Genomic DNA, 5,854 nt, shown 5'->3' on the forward strand with positions numbered 1-5,854 from the left:
GCCCTCGTGCACCAAGCCCTGAGTGCCCTCAGGAGCCCGGCTCCGTGCAGCCCCAGGCTGCTTCTGAGCTGAACACCCTGCTAATCCCCCCCAGTCTGATACATAGGAAATTACTCACGGCGTCTCCGAAAGCAACGTGAATCCAGGGGCCTGCCCTCCCGAAGGTTAATTATAAATTTAATTAAAACGAGTCTGCATTTTTGGAAGGAAATCCATGTGTTAAGGCCACTTGCTTGGGCCCTAATGGCTATTTATAGGGCTCAGGGCACTGGAGGGCTTTCAGGGTAAATATAGTGTCTGCTCTGAGGTTCGGGGACACATGCTGGCCGGCTCTGATTTCAGGGCTCTTGCCAGGACTCTGACAGCTCTCCGCTTGCCTGGCTATTGGAGGTTCCTCTGCCGTTCGAGGCTGGGTATCCGGGGGCAGGACCTGGGATTTCAGTGCCAGCATGCTTGCCCTCGCTTCCTGCGGCCCTCCTATCAGGTAGCTGCCGGGTGGCTCGGACTGGCCTGGCAGCGAGCCATCTGGCCTTCCCCTTCTGGCTGGGGCTGAGCATAGAAAAGCTGTTCAGTGGAATGGAGCCTGTGGCAGAATAAGCCACTTGGAGGTGTGACAGGAGCGATTAGAAAGAGCAGGGTTTGGGGAGCGTTTCTCATTCGTCATGGTTACCCATCTCACGGAGGCTCAGCTTGCACAGCGGTGCAGTGGGCATCACAGTGTTATCTTGCAGGACTGTTGGGAGGAAAAGAAAGACACTGCCTGTTAACCCGGAATAGACCCCGTCTCACAGGAAGAGGACTATTGTTATCTTTAATGATTATTAAGAATTTATCCCAAATGTCAAATATTTTAATTTTACAAGGGAAGCCGGAAGGATTGGAAATGGGGAGACATCAATAGCTAATCTCCAATTCAAGTGCTCACACCATCAAAACCCAGGAAACCGATCATAATCACACCTTCATTTGTGTGGTGACGATCGTTGGGCTGACCAGGAAGTGGGGCAAGGAGCAGTGCATGGGGTGGTGGTGGGGTCGGGGTGGAGAAACGGCATTTCTTCCTTGGAAATTAAGGAACATTTTTTTAAAAACAAAAACTTTTTAAAAACTTTTTATTTATTGATGAGAGAGAGAGAGAGACCTGTTGTTCCGCTTATTTATGCATTCACTGACAACCAACTTTTTATTGACCTGTAATCTACTAGAAATGTGCACATATCCTAAGTGCGGCGCTTTCTGAATCTTCGTCAACTGAACATGTCCCTGCAATCAGCACCCAGATGAAGAAACAGCATTGGTCCTGGCCTGTGTGGCTCAGTTGGTTGGGCATCAATCACCCTAGGCACTGAAAGGTTGCGGTTGATTCCCAGTCAGGGTATATGCCTGGGTTTCAGGCTTGGTCCCTGGTCGGGGGTATGCAGGAGGCAGCCAATTGGTGTTGTGGTCTCACATCGATGTTTCTCTCCCTCTCTTTTCCTCTCTCTCTATACAAATCAATACAAATATATTTTTTAAGAAAGTAAAGAAACAGCCCTAGCTGGTTTGGCTCAGTGGATAGGGCATCGGCCTGACGGTGGCAGCTGGAGCGGGGCTGCGGGCAGGCAGGGGCCGGGAGGGGCCGTGAGGGGCCGGGCGGGGGCATGGATGATGGCCTGACACCTGCCCCTGTGCCCACCACAGCCTTGAGGCCCACAGTTCCTTTCAAGGTGCATGAATTTGTGCACTTGGGCCCCTAGTGAAAAATAAAAAAAAGTAAAGAAACAACATTGACAACATGCCCCCACCATGTCTCTTTCCAGTCTATAAGGGTAACAGCTTCCTAACTTTTAAGGGCATCTATTAGGTTTACTTGTGCATTAAAACATTTCTTTTATTTAAATAGGTTTACAAGTCATTACTGTTTTTGCCGAACATTGCGTTTATGAGATGCATCCATACTGTGTGAAGTTGGAGATCTTTCCTTTCATGGTATGAAGACCCCTCACATATTACATTATTCCTCTGGGAGCGGGCACTGGCTGGTTTGCGATACGGGGCCGTTACAAACAGTGCTGCTACAGACACACGGCTTTTGGTGACGTGAGCACTCTCTGAATGTGAACGCATTGGGCCTTTTGGATGACAGAGTGAGAAATGTTGGCTCTGATGACCTTCGCATCTGGAGACGTTGGCTGGAAAAAGTAAAAACAGGTAAACGTAAAGCCCACCCACCGTCTTAGTGTCAAGGATTCCTGAGTTAAGTCCCGGTGCCCACTCCACACCCACAGGCAGGGACGGAGGCATTTGAAATTCACGGAAATGATGAGTCAGGAAGCTTCCAAAGAGCATTTTTGGGGGAGCAGCTTACATCGGGAGGCCTAAAACAGTATTACTATGGCAGTGTCTCCGTGCCAGGGTTGGTTTGGTCCCTACAGCAGCTCAGGAGGTGCACTGTGCAGCTGTGGCCCTGCTGTGACTGGGCACTTTACAAGCCCTTCGTCGGAAGGCCAGCCCACCACGGTACAGGCTCCTTGCGAGGAGGCGGCATCGGGTCTGCTGCGGTGTCGGCGGTGGGCTCTCTGCTGAAGAAGAGCAGCTGACAGCGGTCGCCCATGCCCAGGTGTCCTGAGAACCAGCCGCCTCGTCCACAGCCACGCAGGCCTTCGGGGTGCAGCTCTCTGTGCTGCTGAAACAGCACTTCAGGGGACAGACAGCAGGGCGCCTCCAGACCAGTGGACACCCCCAGATTTCAGCTTCATGCTTCCAGAAGACGAGTCAAGCTGTGTGTACAGATCATTCAACGATTCTATTCTTTTTTAAAAAATATATTTTATTGATTTTTTACAGCGAGGAAGGGAGAGAGATAGAGATTTAGAAATATCGATGAGAGAGAAACATCGATCAGCTGCCTCCTGCACACCCCCCACTGGGGATGTGCCCGCAACTCAGGTACATGCCCTTGACCGGAATCAAACTTGGGACCTTTCAGTCCGCAGGTCGATGCTCTCTATCCACTGAGCCAAACCGGTTAGGTGTCCTGAGAACCGGCCCCCGCTTCCACAGTCACAGGCCTTCGCGGTGCAGCTCTCTGTGCTGCTGAAACAGCGCGTCAGGGGACAGCAGGGCGCCTCCAGACCAGTAGACACCCCCAGATTTCAGCTTCATGTTTCCAGAAGACGAGTCAAGCTGTGTGTACACATCATTCAACGATTCTATTCTTTTTTTAAAAATATATTTTATTGATTTTTTACAGAGAGGAAGGGAGAGAGATAGAGAGTTAGAAACATCTATGAGAGAGAAACATCGATCAGCCGCCTCCTGCACATCTCCTACTGGGGATGTGCCCGCAACCCAGGTACATGACCTTGACCGGAATCGAACCTGGGACCTTTCAGTCCGCAGGCCGACGCTCTATCCACTAAGCCAAATCGGTTTCAGCCAAAGATTCTATTCTTTCATTTCTTTTTCAACCATCGGCTGTGGGTGAAGAGAGGCCCGGGACCCAGCATGCCTTCTCTGGACTGGGCTTATTCTGGAAAATTCCACTTTATGCCTCTTCAGATATGTGTCATTCAACAAAACACAGAATTCCATGGGACCGTCATGTGCTGGGCAGGTACTCACTGGAGCCCAGACACGGAGAAGGGACTGGGTTTGCCCTTAGTGTGTGGCAGTGTGGATGTTACAGTCGCGTAAGCAGAGGGAGGGATTTTATTTGAAACATTTATCCCCCTCCCCCGCCCTGAGAAACAATGTGTTCACTAAACACAAATACATTTTGAAATAGATCTGAACATACCTAGCATTGCTAGAATTTGGTGGTCCACACCCCTCGCCCCCTCAACCGCAGATTATGTGTCTAACAACCTGTGGCCTCAATAAAATGTTAGTTTAAAATATTAGATAAGTTTATACAATATTGTAACTGAGCACATTAGGGAACATGCAGTACCCTACTGCCTCATACCAGACTGCACGCTTAGCATTGTTTATTTTTAGAAGCAAAAGTGCCTGGCAATTTAAGCACAAGGATTCAAACATTTGTTCCACTTAACAGATAAGATGTCATTCCATTCGACTGTTCTCCTTTTATCATCTGATTAGCCTTGCAAACTGATTTACTATAGGGAGAAATTTGAAAATTTAGGAGAAAAAATATTTTTAAAAAATGACACAACATTTATTTTTGAACTCATGTCTTTTTGATGAAAATTAAAAAGAAAGGATGGGATAGTTACACGTACTATCCATTTGTGTGTGTCAGTGAAGGGAAAACATTCTGGACTCTTCTGTCACCAGACCTGTGTGGGCAACACATTTACATCCTTCAGCTTCTCTTCCTCTTAGTGCTCATGCGCTCCCTCTCTCTTTGTTATACTTATTAAACTCACAGCCAGGAAAGCCGGAGACGTTCATTTAAACTAGAGCAGTGATGACGAACCTATGACACCTCTGACACGTCGTTGTGTAGATAGAGACCTGGTTAGTGTGCTCAATGGTTAGAGCATCAGCCACACACCGAAGGGCCACAGATTCGATTCCCAGTCAGGGGCACGAACCTGGCTTACAGGTTTGGTTCCTGCAAGTATATCAAAATACCAAAAATATCAAAAAAATTTTATATGTGACACGGCACCAGAGTTAATTAGGGTTTTTCAAAATGCTGACACACCGAGCTCAAAAGGTTCGCCATCACTGAACTAGAGTGTGAATGGCTGACACCTTCAGTAAGCACGGTCTCACTTCCAGATGCTGGAATTAGAGGGGGTTTGGAGCAGGAAAGGCTGGTGAGTGGAAGTCTCCCCGGGACTGCAGCCTTCTGAAGCCCACCCCCGAGATGCTCATTGTGGACATAAATGCCCGGCTCACCTGCCCGTGCAGACCTGGCAGCCACTGGCTAGCGTGCGGACACCTTGCCGGGCGCCTGGTGGCAGGTGCTCAGAGAATCTCACCAGGGCATGCCCTGCAAGGCTGGGAGCAGCTTCTGCTTCCCAAACATTTTCCAAAGCCTCGGGTTCCGGGAAGGGGTGTTGAGAGTGCCAGCTGCCGTTCTGTGCCCCCTGCTTCTCTGTGAGTTCCAGGCAGGCTTCTTATTTATTTGTTTGTTTTTATATATTTTTATTGATTTCAGAGAGGAAGGGAGAGGGAGAAAGAGATGGAAACATCAATGATGAGAGAGAATCACTGATTGGCTGCCTCCTACACACCTCCTACTGGGGATCAAGCCTGCAACCCAGGCATGTGACCTGACCAGGAATTGAACCTGGGACCTCTCGTTTCTTGGGTCAACGCTCAACCCCTGAGCCACACCTGGCTGGGGTCCAGTCATATTTAAACATGACTTGCCAATCAAGAAGCTTGTGAGTAACTAACACAGGCATGCTCACCAAACCCTGGCGGGCTATTTATTTTACAAAGAGGAAAGGAACCCAGGAGTTGTTACGCAGGATGAAAGGTAAGTGTAGGCACATGTATTTGTAAGATGAGGCTATTGTCCGGGGTCCACATCAGAGGGAACCCTGTGGTCTAGGGCAGCATGGCCGAGTCTTTCTGGTAGAGAGAAGTTCTATGGCATGGCCTTGTCTTCCCATGAGAAACAGCAGCTGGGTCTACCCCCTTTGAAGTATTTATTAGGAGCTGTAGCTCAGGGCTTTCCCCCCTGAGCTGTGTGGAAGAATGGAACAACAATGACTTCATTTCTTGAGGATTTTACTCTGGCCAAGCATTTTAGAAACATAATCTCTTTAAAACTATAACATTTTTTTTTGTTTCTTTGTTAATCCTCACCTGAGGATATTTTTCCTCAGTGATTTTGAGTGAGTGGAAGAGAGAGAGAGAGAGAGAGAGAGAGAAACATAGGTGTGTGCACAGGGGC

At 48.7% G+C, this 5,854-nt stretch overlaps 1 protein-coding gene across 1 annotated transcript in view; it reads right to left on the reverse strand.

Annotated features, from left to right (window-relative positions):
• DHRS7C (dehydrogenase/reductase (SDR family) member 7C) overlaps positions 1-244 on the reverse strand; it is a 22,370-nt gene extending 22,126 nt beyond the window's left edge. The window contains exon 1 of the mRNA XM_006761681.2: positions 119-244. The gene's annotated coding sequence lies outside the window, so the exon portion shown is untranslated. The remainder of the gene's footprint in view (positions 1-118) is intronic.
• Between the last annotated feature and the right edge of the window lie 5,610 nt (positions 245-5,854).

The sequence above is a fragment of the Myotis davidii genome, unplaced genomic scaffold, assembly GCF_000327345.1.
Source record: "Myotis davidii unplaced genomic scaffold, ASM32734v1 scaffold37, whole genome shotgun sequence".
Classification (NCBI taxonomy): domain Eukaryota; kingdom Metazoa; phylum Chordata; class Mammalia; order Chiroptera; family Vespertilionidae; genus Myotis; species Myotis davidii.